At 33.7% G+C, this 18445-nt stretch overlaps 1 long non-coding RNA gene across 1 annotated transcript; it reads right to left on the reverse strand.

The window, feature by feature from the left end:
* Positions 1-5504: 5504 nt before the first annotated feature.
* On the reverse strand, positions 5505-18241 carry LOC125182955 (uncharacterized). The gene is made up of 4 exons (XR_007163840.2): positions 18218-18241; positions 14499-14533; positions 9223-9403; positions 5505-6152 (listed from the first exon to the last, which is right to left on the reverse strand). It is a non-coding gene; the product is annotated as an uncharacterized lncRNA (long non-coding RNA).
* Positions 18242-18445: the final 204 nt, after the last annotated feature.

An 18445-nucleotide genomic window follows, 5' to 3' on the forward strand; every position in this document is an offset into this window, starting at 1 on the left:
TATATTCTCATTAGATTTTTTTTTTTTCTGTTGACATATTGAAGGTTTACTTTCTGTGATTTTCTTCATGAGGCTTACATTTCTATTTCATATATTGTCAGATAGGTATGTAACAAACCAATGTCAGTTTTCCATAACCATTAATTTGAATTTCAAGATAACAGTGGAGAAAAACTCTAATGTAAAAATTAGTTCTGCTCACCAGAATATCTTTGTTTTTGCTGATCTGTCAGGGTTGAAATTACACATGCTGAAAATCTTACAGAGGTGTCCCTGCTGCATTTAATCAGATATGCAACTATTTGCTGTTGTTTCAAATGCTTGTATTATTAGCTACCTTTATGTGTTCCTGAAATGTTAACTTCTTTTTTTTTTTTTTTTTTTTCCCCCAACGGAGTTAGCACAGAACATCTCTTTAGTGATTTCTCTTTGTTAAAGATACTATAATAGATCAATAGAACTGTACGGTGTATATTTAATTTAGCAAAATAAGCATATAGACTACATTTAATTGTTCATAGAAACAATGTCTCTATACATCCTGTTTTTAAGGAAGATTTTATTGTTTTTGCTGTTTTATTTGCTGGGTTTTGTTGTTTTTGTTTGTTTGTTTTTGACAACCTCATCCAACCTCAACTTGACCAACTTCATCGTCCTGCCTGACCAACCTCATCTCCTTCTATGACCAGGTAACCCACTCAGTGGATGACGGAAAGGTTGTTGATATAGTCTATGTAGACTTCATCAAAGCCTTTGACACAGTCTCCCACAGTATTTTCCTGGAGAAGCTGGCAGCCCATGGCTTGGACAGGTACACTCTTTGATGGGTTAAAAACTGGCTGGACGGCTGGGCCCAAAAAATAGTGGCGAACGGAGTGAAATGCAGCTGTTGACTGGTCACCAGTGGTGTTCCCCAGGGGTTGGCGTTGGGGTCCATCCTCTTTATTGGTGATTTGGAGGAGGGAATTGAGTGCACCCTCAGTAAGTGTGCAGATGATACCAAGCTGGGGGTAGGTGTCGATCTGCTGGAGGGTAGGAAGGCCCTGCAGGGTGAGCTGGACAGGATAGGTTGATGAGCAGATACAAAGAGATGATGTTCAACATGGCTAAGTGCTGTGTCCTGCACTTTGGCCACAACAACCCCATGCAGTGCTACAGACTTGGGGCAGAGTGGCTTGCAAGCTGTGCAGAGGAAAATGATCTAGGGGAGTGTCCTGGTTTCAAATAGGGTAGAGTTAATTTTCCTTCTAGTAACTGGTATGGTGCTGTATTTTGGATTTAGGGTGAGAATAATTTTGATAACACACTGATGTTTTAATTGTTGCAGAGCAGTGCTTAACAATAAGCCAAGGACTTTTCAGCTTCTTTCTCTGTCCTGCCAGCGGGCAGGCTGGGTGTACAGCAGGAGCAGGGACAGGACAGAACCAGGACAGCTGACCCAAACTGTCAAAAGGGGTATTCCATATCATCTGATGTCACGATGATGAACAATGAATATGGGGTGGCTGGCTGGGATTGGGGGACTGGCTGTTTGGGAATAGGCTGGGCATCAGTCAGCGGGTGATGAGCAATTGCATTGTGCATCACTTGTTTTGTACACATTATTATTTGTAGTACTATTATTACTTTCCTTTCTAACAAACTGTCTTCATGTCAACCCACAAGCTTCATTTTCCTGATTCTCTGTCCCATCCCAGAGAGGGAGGGGGGAGGGGGAGCGAACGTCTGTGTGGTGCTTAGCTGTCAGCTGGGTTAAACTACAACAGGGCGTTGGTTGGTCGATGCTTGCTTGAACATGAGCCGGCAGTGTGCCCAGGTGGCCAAGAAGGCCAACAGCATCCTGGCTTGTACAAGGAATACTATAGCCAGCAGGACCAAAGAAGTGATTGTCCTCTGGTACTCTGCTCTGGTGAGGCCACACCTCGAGAACTGTGTTCAGTTTTGGGCCCTTCACTACAAGGAAGACATCGAGGCCCTGGAATGTGTCCAGAGAAGAGCCTGGAATACAAGTCTTATGAGGAGCGGCTGAGGGAATTGGAGTTGTTTAGTCTGGAGAAGAGGAAGCTCAGGGGAGACCTTATTGCTCTCTATAACTACCTAAAAGGAAGTTGTGGGGAGCTGGGAGTCAGTCTTCTGTCACAGATAACTAGCGATAGGACTAGGGGGAATGGCTTCATGTTCTCCTAAAGCAGGGAAGGTTTCGGCTGGAAATTAGGGGACATTTCTTCTCAGAAAGTGCAGTCAGGCTTTGGAACAGGTTGTCCAGGAAAGTGGTGGAGTCACCATCCCTGGGGGTGTTCACGGAAAGGTTGGACCTGATGCTTAGGGACATGTTTTAGTGGGTTACATTGGTAGTAGGGCAATGGTTGGACCAGATGATCTTGAAGTTCTTTTCCAACCTTAGTCATTCTATGATTCTATGACAAAAGACTTCATTCATTAATGTGTGGAGCTATGTATTAATTATGCTGAAGTTCCATCTTTGAGACTTTTCTCAACTTAGAAGTTCAAACATAATATTTTACAAATCCATCTCACATAATGAAGTAGGTAATTTTTATGTAGCTCCTTGTATTGGGTTTACATGGAAAAGTTTTGGTAGCAGAGGACTGCAGGGGTGACTTCTGTGAGTAGAATTCAGAAGCTGCCCCATATTAGATAAGAACTAGTTTCAGCCAGCTCCAAAGGGACCCACAGCTAGCCAGTTCCAAGCCAATAAGTGATGTTGTTTGCACTCTGTTGCGAGTGGAAGGGACCCCAAGTTGGAGCAGGGAAAGAGAGTGACTGTGAAGGAGCAGCAGAGATGAAGTGTTAGGAACTGACCACAACCCCCATTCCCTGTTCCCCTGCACTGCTTGGGGGGAGGATGTAGAAGAGGGTGGATGGAGGAAGGTTGTTTTTTTTTTTTGTTTTGTTTTGTTTTTGTTTTTTCTTCTCACTGCTCTAGCTTGTTAGTAACAGGCAATAAATTTCACTAATCTCCCTCTGCTGAGTCTGTTTTGCCCATGACAATAATTATTGAGTGATCTCCCTCTTCTTATATCACCTTTGAGCCTTTTTCATCATATTTTCTCTAGCTTTCTCTTTGAGGATGGGGAGTGAGAAAGTGGTTGTGGTGGAGCTCAGCTGCCCGCCTGAGTAACATCACCACACTCCTCAGCAGGGAAGAACTTCAACTTTGAAAGCTGGTATAGTTTATAATTGTTGATTTTTTTAATGTTAAAACACACACACACGCACACACATACACACACACACACACAAAACAGCAACATTTACCACCTAAGAACTGTTCAAGTAACAAATTCTCTATATGCCTTCCCATTTTTCTCCACACAGCGAGCTGAAAATTCACGTATCATGTACTGTGATTTTTAACCTACATTAAAAAGTTTTTCATTTTATTATATTATATAATTTTATTCCATACTGAAAGACCATTCAAATCAATAGAATAGTTGTTTTTACTTTCCATGGCTTTTTGGACAAGTTTCACATTTGGTGAGATCTGTATGATGTCCCACAGAATAAAATAATTAAACTGCAAGTCAGGCTATGTTTTCTGTTACTACAGGAGTGCTGCATCAGTTCATATTAATCGTGGGAAACAGATTCTACCTGTCTTGTTAATTAGATAGCTATGGATTAATAGTGAAAAATAATTTTATCTTTTTCTATTATTGGTGCCTGAGTTTCTCAATGCGGTAGCTGTTATTGAAAAGTAGTTTTGTCAGAGCTTACTTTACCACTGTTAACTATGTCATCTTTCATTCTTTGTTAGACTAACAGAATCAGAATATAGAGTAATTTATGTTCAAGTGACCTCCAGGAAACCGATTGCTTTCCCTATTTTGGTATCATCCATGAACTTTATGAGACTGTATTCTGTCCCACTTTCTAGGATAACTAATAAAGAAGAAAAACTGTGTTAGCCTCCATACTGGGATATCTCTAGTACCTGGGTAACAGCTGAACTTTGTACCACAAATAAAATTCCAGGCAGTTTTCTACTGACTATATAGCCCACCTAACCAAAGCTTATCTAACCATTTTGTCTGTAGGGAGAAACATAAGAGACTTAAGTCTGCCTGAGTCTATTCAGATCCATTAATATTTTTGACTTTCCTGCTTCCAAGGACAGATCGTACAGGTTTTCTACTGGATAACTATTAGGTTGAACTTTATGTAGAATGGTATTTCTGTCTGTCTATGCTCCTTCTTTAGTTCTATAGTTCACTGGTTAGAAAGCACCTGGAGAAACAAATGATCTTCTGCCTAGAGAATATATTAGTATTAGTATTAGTATTAGTATTAGTATTAGTATTAGTATTGTCAGATGTATGTTCCATATCATAAACTAATAACTTGAAACAGTAGGAGAGTGTGAAGAGTGGTTGTCATTATTCTTTCTAAAGAAATGCTTAGTCAATTTAAGTAGCACAAGAAGTCACTATATAACAGTATAATTAGACTTCTCACCTCACCCTGAAATAGTGACATGTGAGTTTCAGACATTATCCCAATGCATGTATAGCATCAAATATTTAAATATTCATTTGTAAAAGGAATGGAGCATCAATATTCCCTTGCAGGTGTCTTAACATACTATAAAGTAATTCATGTTTTTCTTCACTGGTCCTCCCACTGAGTATACAATGAGAAATGGAGGAGAGTTCAAAGGAGGTGCTACACTCACATAAAGACAAGACTTCACAGTATTTTAGAGAAACTTGAACTTCTCAGTGTTCTTGAAGGGGAATCTTCTTTTCAGAGAAGGACTAGAGTAGTGGAAGAGAGTCCTGTACTTCCACTTGAAAGAAGGGGAATAGGATGGGTTGTGCCAGTTGCTACTTGGAAAGGTTGTTAACAGAAGCTAATGCACACAGTAGTGCATTTCCCTTCACAATAAAAACAGACAATTTCCAGGCCACACAGTTAAACAAGCACCATTTTGCACGTGACATACTGTACAACTGTTTATTAAGTTGAGGTGTGAAGCTATGCCTGGACTACTTAAAGCATTTACTGTATTCAAGAGATACAATATGAGGTCACTTCAGTTACTTCAGTTTAATTACAGGATAAGTAGTCCAAATTCTCCAGTATTCCGAGTGAATGTAGTAACCACTTAGAAGCTGGTTTAAAGATGGGGATAGATCCTTGTACTAGGTGACTACAAAGGCTATGAATTTTGTCAATAATATATTTATTTAGAATCCATAATTCTAATATTATACAAGATCATATAAGCAAAAAAGAATCTCAAACCTTGAAGAGATGATGGGGGGGGGGGGGGGGGGGGGTGAAGGTAGGGAGAGAGTAGACCATTACAATACTAAAGATAGAAAACAATTATACTTTTGTTTGTTTGTTTGCTTGCATATATTTGCATGGCATCTAGCTCAGCAAAACTACTTTTTTTTTGTTGTAGTTTTGGGGGACTAATGCCATGAAAATATTAAAGAGGACAACAAAGCATTGTTCTAACTACCTGGGATTCTTAAGAAAAAGAATAATCTTAATCTTCTTTAGATATTGAAACACTAAGTCATTTTAATGTGAAAACTTTTTTCTTGTCTTTAAGTTCACCAGTTTATTCTATTTTTATTGATATTTCTAGATTATAATTAACAATACTCAAAATACCTGTGAGAAATTACTGATGTTGAACTTGTAAATATGGAATATATAGGAGTGTACATGAAATTAAAGAGGTGAAACAGAAGTAATCAAAATGGAAACAATGAAGAATACTAGGCAAACAATAACAAGGACTTCCAAATATGTACATAGAAGGAATGAAGAAGTCTATTCTAATTTTTATTGTAAACGTATGAAAAGATTAACAAGAATGATAATTTTTTGCCGTGGAGTGCATAATTGAAGATGCAATGACAGACCACACACACACATAAACAAACAAAAAAACACGTTGTAGTCAATCTGATTAATTTAGAAAACTGCAATTCCCAAGGGAGAATTCTTCTATCTTAGATAACCAGTTCTGAAAATTCTAAGCATTAGAGTAGTATCATTGCTTTAAATTGTTGATTGCATATTAGAAATTTAAAGGGTGCCCTAGGAACATTCATCAACAGATCTGTTGTTCAGAAAACTTCAGACTTCAGCAGCTTCCATGGGCTTATTGTAATCTGAAAAGGAAGAGTGAAAAATATTTACAAATAACATCACTGTTATTAAATAAATGTTAATAACAAGTAGTAAAAGAAGTTTTACATATTTATTAGAAGATATATTGGAAAAATATATATATATTCTTTCACATATACATATGAAAAAGTTATATCATGTGTATATATAATATTCTTAAGTATTATAGATTATATTCTTACATTTATTCTTCTATGTATATTACATATAATGCATGTATATTATTTCACCAATTCTTTGCAACTTGAATTTTGGAACCATAGAGTAGGAATTATATATGACAAAGAATTTACTAGGTCTTGCTTGAACCACACTTAAAAAACAAACAGAAAAACAAACAAAAACATTATTAATGTTTTTAAAAAGGGATAATGTACATCTGAAGAAAGAAAATAAAATTGAAGAATGATTCACAGGAGGTCAGACTGTTTGGGAAAATATGTGGTTCACAAAGTTGAAATGTTATCACAGTAAAGAAAACAGTAATCTTCCATGGGAAAACAGTTAAATTTGTGGTGAAGGTTCATATAGTTTAACCATATGGATGATCTTTGTAGTTGAACACAGAAAATAATATAAATATAAAAATAGTAACTGGGCGTTAGAAATAAAGAGACTCAATAAGGTGACAGAAAGGGAATTCAAAAGTCATGGACAAGCACATCGAAAACAGGTCTGTTAAAAGCAGGTTCTCTGCTGTTTTGGCCTTATTGAATTCTGTCCCAAGTTATCTCTTTGTACATTACATTGATTTGGCCATGAGAAATACCCCTTCCAATGAACAATTTTTCCAAAGCTATTTTGCATTGTAGTTAATTTAAATTTGTCCTCATCTTTGCAGTTATTAAGTAAACTGATAAACTCTGACTGGTTATATTCATATAACCACCTGGTGGGCAGTGGATGAAATAAGAAAGCATTAGGTCTCCATATCTTTTTATGCTTTCTCTGTGTTCAGCAGTATATTGTTCTTATACAGAAACTTTTACATATGACAATTAGCTTTGCATTATAGATTAAAATATCTCATTACAAATTTATAGTCATCCCAGCTAATTCTAGAGTTTCATCTGTAATAGTTGGTGTTATATGAGATTAGTCTTACACCCTAGACCTGTTTGGGATTGCCCTTGTAGTGTTTGAAACATTAAATTAATAATATTGTGAATGTTTAACTAGACAATTTTAGCTAAAAGGAAATGTTAAATTAACCATGCTAAAATGAAAACAATTTGTTTTCAATATCAGTATTTTGAAACTTCACTGTAACCAAAATATGTTTATTAGAAACATTATTACATTTTTCCAGACCACTACATTAAAAAAAAAAAAAAAGGTCTCTTTTTTCCAAAATTAACAGACCTGGCATGTGAAAAAATGCCAACTGATATTTTGTGCTGATAGGAAGGTAAATCAGTGAAGAATATTAATATTTTAAAAGAACATCACAGAAGAAAGTAACATGTATGATAGATACCACACACACACACACACAAAAAAAAAGAAAAAAAAGAAAAAAAAAAAGGAGAGAAAGAATTGTATTATTTTAGTACAATTAGAAACACTGTTCCATACTGATATTGATTAAACATCTAGGACTGACACAAATTGAACACTGACTGTTGCAAACGTTATTCTATTGTCACATAAAATCTTAAACACTAGTACTATGCGTTATGTATATGATTTCCTTAATCTAGTTAACAAGAAAATAAAAATGTCAATGAACTACAAAATCTTTTGGCTTTCGGTCCAAACTTTACTAGTCTTGGCAATTTTTGTACCTGGAAAGGGTAAGGAAATAGCATTGTCTATGATAATAATTTTGGTCCCCTCATAGGAAATAAGGCAAAACTCTGGAATTATACCCCCAATAGGAACTGCAATATTCCAAATGTTTCAGTTTTGAGACCAAATTATTTCTTGTTATTTTATTGCCACTGGAATAAAAGTAATAAGAGAGTATTTTTTTCTATCTGTCCCTTTCAATCCATCTCTATATTATGACTCAGAGTTTTCAGCTACTTCTTTCAGAAACTGTTTTTGTGTTTTCATTTCTCTTTACTACTATTGTACTACTGTCTTGATAACTCAATTATTTCATACTGACAAAGTATTACATTAATCATTGTTTAAGAGATTATGTAACTTTTTTTTATTTGTCTCTGGCTAAAGTTCAATTTTTGTAGAAAATGCACTTAGTGTGAAAGTTTGGATTATAAAATAAAATGCCACTGCATCAAATAGCATAGCTTTGGTAATTATTCTATTGCAGTTTCTGAAACGATGTTCTTAAAAAAAAAAAAAAACTTTTTTTTTTGATTTCTCTTACAAACTCTTCTTTGTAGCTATTTTGACATAGCAAGACAAAATATTCAGACAAAATATTGTAACAATGTATAGAAATTAGAACTATTAAGAGAAAAAAAGAATCTGGATCATAATACAAAATGAAGATTTAGAAAATCCATAAGTAAAGGCACTAGTACACAATATCTTTGGGAATAAAAAATGAGAAACAGTGGGTTCAGTTGCAATTCAAGTAATAAATTAATAATGAAAATGCAAATGGATAAGTACTAGAGAAGTTAGAAGAGTCAATAACAGTCAGTCATTATTAATTTAAATTCCTCAATTTTAATAACTAATACTGTTTTCAAAGACACTGAATACCAGCAGCTCCACTGAAATTGTAGGTGCTCAGTAAAATAGAAGGTCAAGTTGAGTTTGCTTGATACAGTCAGATTTAAATATTTAATGTAAACTCAACACTTAAAACTTTGATGTAAATAGACTGTCACTGTATTAAAAAGAAGGATAAATAGAACAAGAAGAAAGTAGAGTAAAAAGTATGTGTGCACACCTCACAGCTACTTAGGCAGGCTTTTGTCATTAAACCTGCTATTCCAATTTTCCACAAACATCTGTCATGCTCTTCCAGTTGAGTTACAAGTTTTTAAAAGAGGACTTGAAGTGTTCAGGAGACTTTCAAGCAACAAACTGGTGAAATTGCTATGTTCTTATAGACCATGTCTTGAATATTACATTTACCTTTATTCCTTCTTATTTGTGTCGAAAGTGTAGGTTTCGGGATGTCACGTACTGAAAGAAGCATCTTAATGAAGGTAAGAAGTTTGTACTTATGGAATCTCTTCTTCGTGAACCTAACTAGATAGACTATTCTGCAGAAAATTAAGCGTGTGTCGCAAGGAGCAAGGGGAAACTATCCAACCTAAGTAAAATTGACCATAAATAGTAAAATTTGAATATTACACGAACATTAAGAAACAACAAGGAAAGAATGAGTAGGTGTCATGTATTAATAAATGTATAAAAGTAACCTGAAGAGAACATACAAGAGGAGGAAACTCCCCACTTCAATGTCATGACCCTCCTAGTAAAGAAGTTGGGATGCTGATGAGTCATCATAAACCCCAAAACTTCTTCCTGAGAAAAAAGTTGTCACCACAAACCTTAGGACATTGGGGAACAGTGAAAGGGAAAGTGTAAAACTAAAGAAAGGTGTATTTTCCTTTATTATAATAATAATAATAATAATAATAATAATAATAATAATAATAATATACCTATATAATAATATAATAATATAATCCTGTGTATCATATTTGAGTGTAGTGCTGTTGGGAATGATCTATAATAGTTGGGTAATTTGCCCTGTGTCAGTATTGTGTTAGTTTTATTCTTAATTACTCCTTGATAATATTGTGAAGACATTAATTAGACCAGATTCTTGTTTTTGCATAGAAGGTGTGCTTTTTTAGCTCTCATAAATTATGAGGTGTTTGGTCTAGTACCACACCCTTGAGCCTTGGTTATAATTTGGATGCAACAGAAGAACTCTGCAATTTGCATTGTATTACTCTGAGGAGTCTTACTAGGTCTTCAATTTCTCTCTAAAGAGCTCCCGTGATATTTAATAGAGTGACTGCACTGATATTCTATGAAATAAAAGGCTCTAGTTTAAAACAGAAAAATAAGTTAACAGTCTCATTTCAAACATTAGACAGTGCTTTTAATTCTTAACAATTGTTACACATCCAGTTCCATATTTTTGAGTTATTTATGTGGAAAGAGATGGCCTTGCTCAAGCTAAAAGGATGAATTAATTCAGCAAGGTAAAACTGATACCTTCAAAATCAATATATGTAGCAAATTATAAAAATCATGTAGGCTTTGACATAATCAGGTAGAGAGTTTATCAGCAGCAGAAAAAAAAAAAAAAACCACTATCTTGCAATTAAGTTAAGCATCCTGCAAATAAGGAATTGACTCCTTTTGAAATTGGCTCCTTTTATACATGAATAAAATTCATAAAAACACAAAATATACGCACAATTAGCAGTACATGTATGCAATATATTTCAATCGTCAAAGCAATTAATTTTCTTAAGTCATTATGTAATACTCATGAATCAACCTTTTAACATCTATAATCAAAGATTATTTTCAGATTGAACACATGAAAGAACTATGTCTACAAATCTTATTAAGCTTTAAAAAATGTCATTTCTAAAGTAAATTTCTCATCACTATTTCATTAGAAATAATGGGAACTGGAAGGAGGAGATAGTGCCTTTTAAGAGGATCTTTAAAGGAAATAACTAAAGGTTCTGTTCCTCACTCTTAACTCAGTGGGACTGCTGCCTAACAAGCGACTGGAGGGTTGGACTGGCAATAATTATCTTTCTATTTTAGTCCGTGTTCATTTCAGTTTCTAAATTTAAATAAAACTTACTTAAAACTACTTAAATATATATAGACATTATAGAAATGTCAAATAAATATATATATTCAATCTGTGGTAGCTTTAGAAATAGCACTTCCAAAGTAATAATAAATCATCTTTGCTATTAAAAGAGGCCATGCTGAGTTGTTCTCCCACATGGTAGAGTGCAAAAAGTCAGTCTTATCTATCAATCACCTGTGCCATTATCTGTAGATGAAGGTTCAGGAAATAATGGAATTAGCAGAGGCAGCATGTCTAATGTTCCCTACTCGAGTTTTCCATGAGAAAAGGGCAGCACAGTAAAGCCTTCTGACTGTAACTCATAGGACTATGCCTTGTAGTACCCAATAAACATGTGTGGCCTGGCAAAATGGCTTTTCAGTTAGTAAGATGGCAAAGGATGATAGAGTAGGTGGCCATTAAAATACCTCTCTGTCTCTATTTCCCATGACTTGGGAATAAAAATGTTCATTGAAAAAGCTGTAAAAAGGTCTAATACTTTCAAGTAAAATTTTAGTTACATCAAAAATATCAGGAAAAGATCCTCATTTCAATACAACTTGCTGTAAGAAAAATTCTGAAATTATATGTTTTCAAAAACTATATTATCAAAGTGATAATATAAATGTGATGCTTACTGCTTATTTTGAGACAGTGCAGCATTATGTAATGACTGCAGGCTTTTTCTAGCTCATTCTGTCTTTGGTCTGAACCTTGCCGGATTTTACGAAAAAAAAAAAAAAGAGTCATGAAAAAAGCATTTGCTGTTTATTTTCTTTTACAATAATGCAATTTTAGCAATTTGTATAATCACATAATTTTAGCAATTCGCATGCTTTTAAACACTTAGTTTGAGATGTAAAAAATATTGATGACTTAATTCATTTACTTCATTGGGGCAGGTATTCCCCACCTTTGAAAATGATTTAAAGCCAGAGGGAGTGGTTATCATCTTCTTGCCTGAGCTCTCTTCTAATAAGGGTAATGAGATGTCAGAGCATTATTAACTACTATTATTATTATTATTGTTATTGTTATTATTATTCATTAATATAATTATTAACATTATTATCACTATTATTATTTAAATCTAGTAAAATCATTTATCACGTAACTTTTATGAATATATGAATAAATATATGTGTATGCTATTATTTTGGATCAGCTTTTTCAGATCCTGCTGCTAAAACTTTAATTCTAGACTGAATGTGTTTCTATAACCTTGAATTTCTTATATGCTTGTGAATTAAAGAGCTCTTTAAATGCATTTCACTTCCCCATAAAAAGTGTTTGTAATCTGTTATTAAGCCACCTGACAAGTTCTTCTTTGCTATGTAAATCAATTATTTGAATTGTCTGACTATAAGCTATTTTAAAACACTTAATTGTTCCTTCCTCTTCTCTGAAATGTTTCCAGCTATTGAGCCACCCAAAGAAATGAAGCACAACAAAGAACACTGTATTATTTCTACAGTACTTGCACAGCAGTAACTTTTAAAGTCTGTATAAACAGTACCGTTTTCTTTGGTTTTGTATTATAAATTGACCATACTGAGGTACCAGTTAATTCTACTAAATAATTTACAGCACAATTTCCCCCAATTTTTGTTGTATGCAAACTTTATAATAAATTGTTGCAAAGTGTTGTTAACCTAAATAAGATTTTTTTTTGGCAACCATGTTTAAACAGGACATAATGTAACTTATAAGTCAGCTGTTATTTTATTTTGGTTAGCACTTTTTTTTTTTCCCTAAAATAATTTTCAAGAGATACCTATGTGAATTTTTTTAGAGGTGAGAAGAGAAAAATATATTAAAAGAAAAAAAAAAAAGAGAGAAAATGAAAAAAAACTGAAAAAGGCATAAATAAGGCCATACATGAGAAAAACTGGTCATTAATAAAAAGCAGTATCAAAATGTATGGTATGACTGTACAATATTGGTGTTATAGTAAGATTTTCAACTTGTTTTCATAGCTGTATTTCCTAGACATGCAGTTCCCCACAGTTATCCTTACACTAGGTAAGGATCTGTCCTATATACACATACATTCCTCTCCATGTGGTAATACATATTAAATTAATAGGTAAGGTGACTGTACTCTTTCTTTTTCCTCTCTCACTTGGACAAACAACCTGATCTCATAAGGCATAAATTTACAATATTATCCTGTATAATGCTGTCTCATATAGGCCTGTTTTTATAGGCCTAAGCTATATAATCAATAAACACAAAGTATTACTTGCAATGAATTTCAGAAGACTAAAATCCTTATTAGTCATTACTTTTCTTTTTGTCACAATATTCCTTTCAGTTGCTCGCTATGTAATATAGATAACTTTTTGTACAACATATAGATAGTTGTTGAAAATCTGTATGCTAAAGAATGCCATTCTATATTTTCTAAATAAGTGTATCGTTTGGATTAAAACATAACCAGACAAGTAAATTAGAACTTTACAGAAATGTAATTACTTAAAATCTGTGTCCAAGTGAGATTACAGCTGTTATGCAACTAAAGAGGTGATGAATGACGGGAATGAAGGAGTAAAGGAGTAATAAGTCAGTGTCACTCTGTGTTCCTGAGACGAACTCCAGCTTCATTTTCTCTTCCCTTTAAAAAAGCTACTTAAGTAAGAAACTATATAGAGATAATGTGAGACAAATGTATACATGCACTATTTACCTTGCTTCTGAGCAAAGGGTAGCTTATAAACTGCTTATAAACTAAGATCAGTGCATAATATTAGGATTTTGTAGGTTATCTAGGTTTTACTTCAGTTTGTTTTCTAATGAACTAGCTAGTTATGTAGAACATTTTTATAAAGCAAGACAGAAATTTATAATTTTAAAATGTATCTGAAATGCTGCTAAAGAATTGCTAATGTTTATTCAGTTTCTAGCCAAAAATGTTAAACACAGTTAACCATAGAGTTAATGACAAAACATGATTGACTTGGTTTTATAACAGTTTAATGCTGACATTCTTAATGGAAATTCTATCATGTCATTGCATTGTTCTGTGAAAAGCTATTAACGTTCCAAACAAAGGTTTAGTCTCGTGTTTATAAAATAACTTACCTAAAGCACTAATTCAAACTAAAGTGGTTAAAAGAAAGAACAAATCTGTGCTTAAAAGAACATTTTCTCCATAAATTAGGAGGAAAAAAACTCTACCTAGAAATACTTTATTACTTTCGTGTATGTGTGTTGCAATAAAATCTGCACTATAAACTGTGAATAGTGTATTCATTCCAAAATATTTTGTCATTCTACAGTTTCCAGCCAATGATATTTGAAAATCTTCAACATATGACTTGATTATTATTATTATTATTATTTTCTAATAATATGAGCTTTTGATGCAAAACATTTTCTGAAGGCTTATATTATAAATGGTAGACAATAGCAAACTATAGGGGAGCTGCTCAGCAGCTGTCTATAACTATGATGATGATTTAATACAAGAAATTATAAAAATAGTCAGCAAGCTGTTTAAACTGGTTTGGTTACTGATATAATGATTTTTTGTTTGTTTTTGTTTTTCCTTGTATTTAACTTTACTTCTCTTTGAACAAACCTGGTTTCTTTAGGAGGCTTTAACGGATCTTAGAACTGCAAAACAAAATTAAGAAGCAGAAATATAAACAATCCATGTGTTAAAACACTGGAGTTCATTTATAGACTCTGTTAATTTAGTGATTTGTCTCTACTTTTATTCTATTTATTTTATTAATAGCAACTCTTATTTTATTATTAATAATTATTATTGCTAAATTGATAAATTAATATATTATTTGGATTAAAACATTATCAGACAAGTAAATGAGAACATTACAGAAATAGTTACTCAAAATTTGTGTCTAAATATAATTAGTAATAATTATAACAAATGATATTTTATTAATACTAAAATGTTATATTAAATATTAACATTATTAATAAAGGAAAATATTACATTCTGCTGTGTACACAAAACAGCATCATATGCTGTGCATCACAGTTTTTACATCCAGGAACCATTAAAAAAAAAAAAAAAGAGTACGTACAAGGCATTAAAAGCTAGAATTAGAAAGAGGAATTACAATATAAGAGATAAAATCAACTAGGATCCTCAGTGGCTATCCAAGTATTTTAAATAAAAACTGAAACACCACTATTACTCGTTGATTACACAGAAAGGAGAAGGTCTTACAACTGAAAGACAAAACTCTTTTCTTTTTTTTCTCCATTGTCCAATCAGCACTACTGGTCTATCTGGATTCAGAAATGTGTAGACTGTCAGCCTAAATAATATAGCTGATGCTTCTCTGAAATAATGAGGTTCTGATAAAAAGGCAAAACCAGAAATGGCAAGAAGACACAAATTGATTGTCTGGCCATAGACTGATCACTTTGTTTTGTCAAGAAGAAAACTGTGTGTATATGATCTTCAAACAGAACCATTTCCTTTCTTTGAACCTGCAATACTCTGCTTTGGTAAGGTAGACTCTTTGGTATCAGAAATGTAGCTTTGAAAATCCTTCCTCTACAGTATGCTCTTTTCCAGGCACTTTATCATTTCCCACAGTTAATCGATCTCCTGGAAATGATGCAGCTATGAACACTCCCCAGGAACCTGCTGTATATAATTCTCACATTCTGAACTTGTTTGCCATTGTCCTTCCTCCACATTGTGCCTGCTGTGCTGCAGTTTTCACTCCTAGTCACTGGGAGCCAAGAGATGACAGGAAGTATCTAAGTAAACATAACAGCTCCGAAAGTCTGTTATTCCTTGAGGTCCCAGGAATGCTTTGTAGTAGTTCAAAAAATGTAGCATGGAAGAAGAAAAGAAAAAAAAAAAAGAAAAAAAAGAAGCTTGCATTTGATTTTACTGTAACTTCAACAGTTAAACTCACTCCCTTATTTCCAACCAAAACTATTATTTTATTTTTAACTTGTATACATATATATATACATAATATATATATATGTATATATATTACTGTCTACTCATATCTACTTGGCAAACGTCAGAGGGAAAAAGGGGAAAAAGGGGAAAACTTTGGCAGAAATGTCAGGGCAAAAATGTGAAAACCAAGATGTGTATTCATAACAATTAGAAAGAAAAACTTCTCACAAAAATCTTATTTTCTGAATGATAAGAAGCTCTTTAGTTTAAAGTTGGAAAATAAACTCTATGAAATATAACCTAATTTCTGGTTTCTAGTAAGCTAAAAAACATTATTTACCCTGACTAATTAAACTGGTTAGGAGGAAAACTGTCTGATTAAAATCTAACTGATATGGCTCATACCTGTGTACTCAGAAATAGCCTAACTGATTTCACTGGCACTGATTTCATTGGAAATGACTTGAAACTGATTGCATTTCATCTTTGCCACCTAAGGAAAAATAAAGTCAGGAAGGTGTAGGAATATCATTGCAAAAGAGAAAGGATCTTCAATCATGTAGAAAGCTGCCACTGTAAAGGGAATAATATGTTCCGCAAGAATTACTATGGTGTGCTGTGAAAAGACAGCTCATGGAGGCTCTTCTAGCTTTATGGGCCTTGCAGTTAAAGATCCAGCAGTCTGGCTATGTTCATGGGTCTACAAGACTTTTCCTGTGGACATCCTTCTATAGGTGATACTCTTGCAGAATTCAGAAAATTGTTTAACAAATTGAGAATATGTTTGCTTGTAAGTTTTATTGAGAGGACAAATATGGTAATGTATGTGAACACAATAAAGCGGGTTTTGAATAAATAGTATTAAAATGAACAAATTTACCCTAGCTCTTTTTTGGCTTGTAAAATGGACTCTCAGCTTTGCCATGAGAATAAAAAGTGTTTCACAGCCTGCTCAAGTCAGGCAGTAATGGCTTGGTTTGATTTAAAGCAACTATTTGTCAGGAAGAGTTAGTGGTAGTGAAACTTGCTTCATCAGTTAACTGGCATATCAAAAATGAGGAATATTGTTCAAAAGTAATTTGCTCTTGAATACAGGCAGCCAAGTTGATCTTGAACATGAGCTTTGAAAATTAACCTTGAAGATGAACTGTGAACATTACTTGCAGTATTTTTCACTCTGGCCTCATACAATCAATAGACATTTAAACATTACCCTTTCTGTTAATAAATGCTATCCAAATAAATGTTACCAAAATCTTTCAGTTCAATTTTAAGATTTATTTATTTATTTATTTATTTATTAACCCTACCGACACATCACACATCTTACCTTAATTGGAAAACACTCATGAAGCATAAATTTTTTTTTACCACTGCTTCTTTGTTTGAGGCTACTATTTTTCTCTGGACTTTTACACACTTTCATTAGTTTAATAAAATAGAGATTACAACTAAGTGCTTTAACTTCCAAGAAAGATAAAGCATACGGTAAATTTTATCAGCAGGTTAAATAGTTTAACTAGATCATATTTATTTTGCTACTTTAATCTCTAGTAATCTCAGACTATATGCTTTCGTTTTACTTTGTGTGTTTGATTCTACTCACAGTAACACAAAAATTGTCAGACACGTTAGTAAATGTTGAAGAAGGGGATTTGTCTGTTTTGTAAGACCACTCTGAAATCCTATGACTAATTTGAATATCTGATCAGTCTTAAGTGGCCAATATATGTCAATTTATTTATTTATTTATATATTCATTTATTTTGTAGGCTGTTTTTACTGTACCAACATAAATATGTAAAAATAACATTTTTTTCATTTTTTTCCTCAACATTTCCCAATGTATTCTTTCTTTCCAGCTCATTTTCTCCTTGTCCATAATAATTATGATCTTTTTATATCTTGGTGTTATTTGTAGCAAGTCCAAATTTAATATATGTTAATTAGTTAATATTCAATGTATTGTTCTTCTCCATAGTGTCAGTGAAAATGTTAAGAACAATCTAATCTATCTAATCTAATCTAATCTAATCTATCTAATCTAATCTATCTAATCTATTTAATTTTTATAGATTTCTTTTTATTAAGAACAAATCTATCAATCTAACAATTATTGCTGCAATATCCATAGGGAAAATTCTTTCTAATAATTCCAATGGTTGGAGGACCGTTGTTGTGGTTTAACCCGGCTGGCAGCTAAACACCACACAGCCGTTCACTCACCCTCCCCCCTCCCTCGCTGGGATGAGGGAGAGAAGCAGGAAAGTGAAGCCGGTGAGTTGAGATAAAGACAGTTTATTAAGACAGAAATATAATAATAACAATAATAATAATAGTGATAATGATAATAGTATTAATAATAATAATGTGTAAGAAAACAAGTGATGCACAATGCAATTGCTCACCACCCGCTGACCGATGCACAGCCTATCCCCGAGCAGCCGGCCCCCCACCCCGGCCAGCCACCCCTATATATTGTTTAGCATGACGTCAGATGGTATGGAATACCCCTTTGGCCAGTTTGGGTCAGCTGTCCTGGGTCTGTCCCCTCCCAGCTCCTGCTGCACCCCTAGCCTGCTCGCTGGCAGGACAGAGCAAGAAGCCGAAAAGTCCTTGGCCTGGTGTAAACACTG

This window comes from Anser cygnoides, chromosome 2 (genome assembly GCF_040182565.1).
Source record: "Anser cygnoides isolate HZ-2024a breed goose chromosome 2, Taihu_goose_T2T_genome, whole genome shotgun sequence".
NCBI lineage: Eukaryota > Metazoa > Chordata > Aves > Anseriformes > Anatidae > Anser > Anser cygnoides.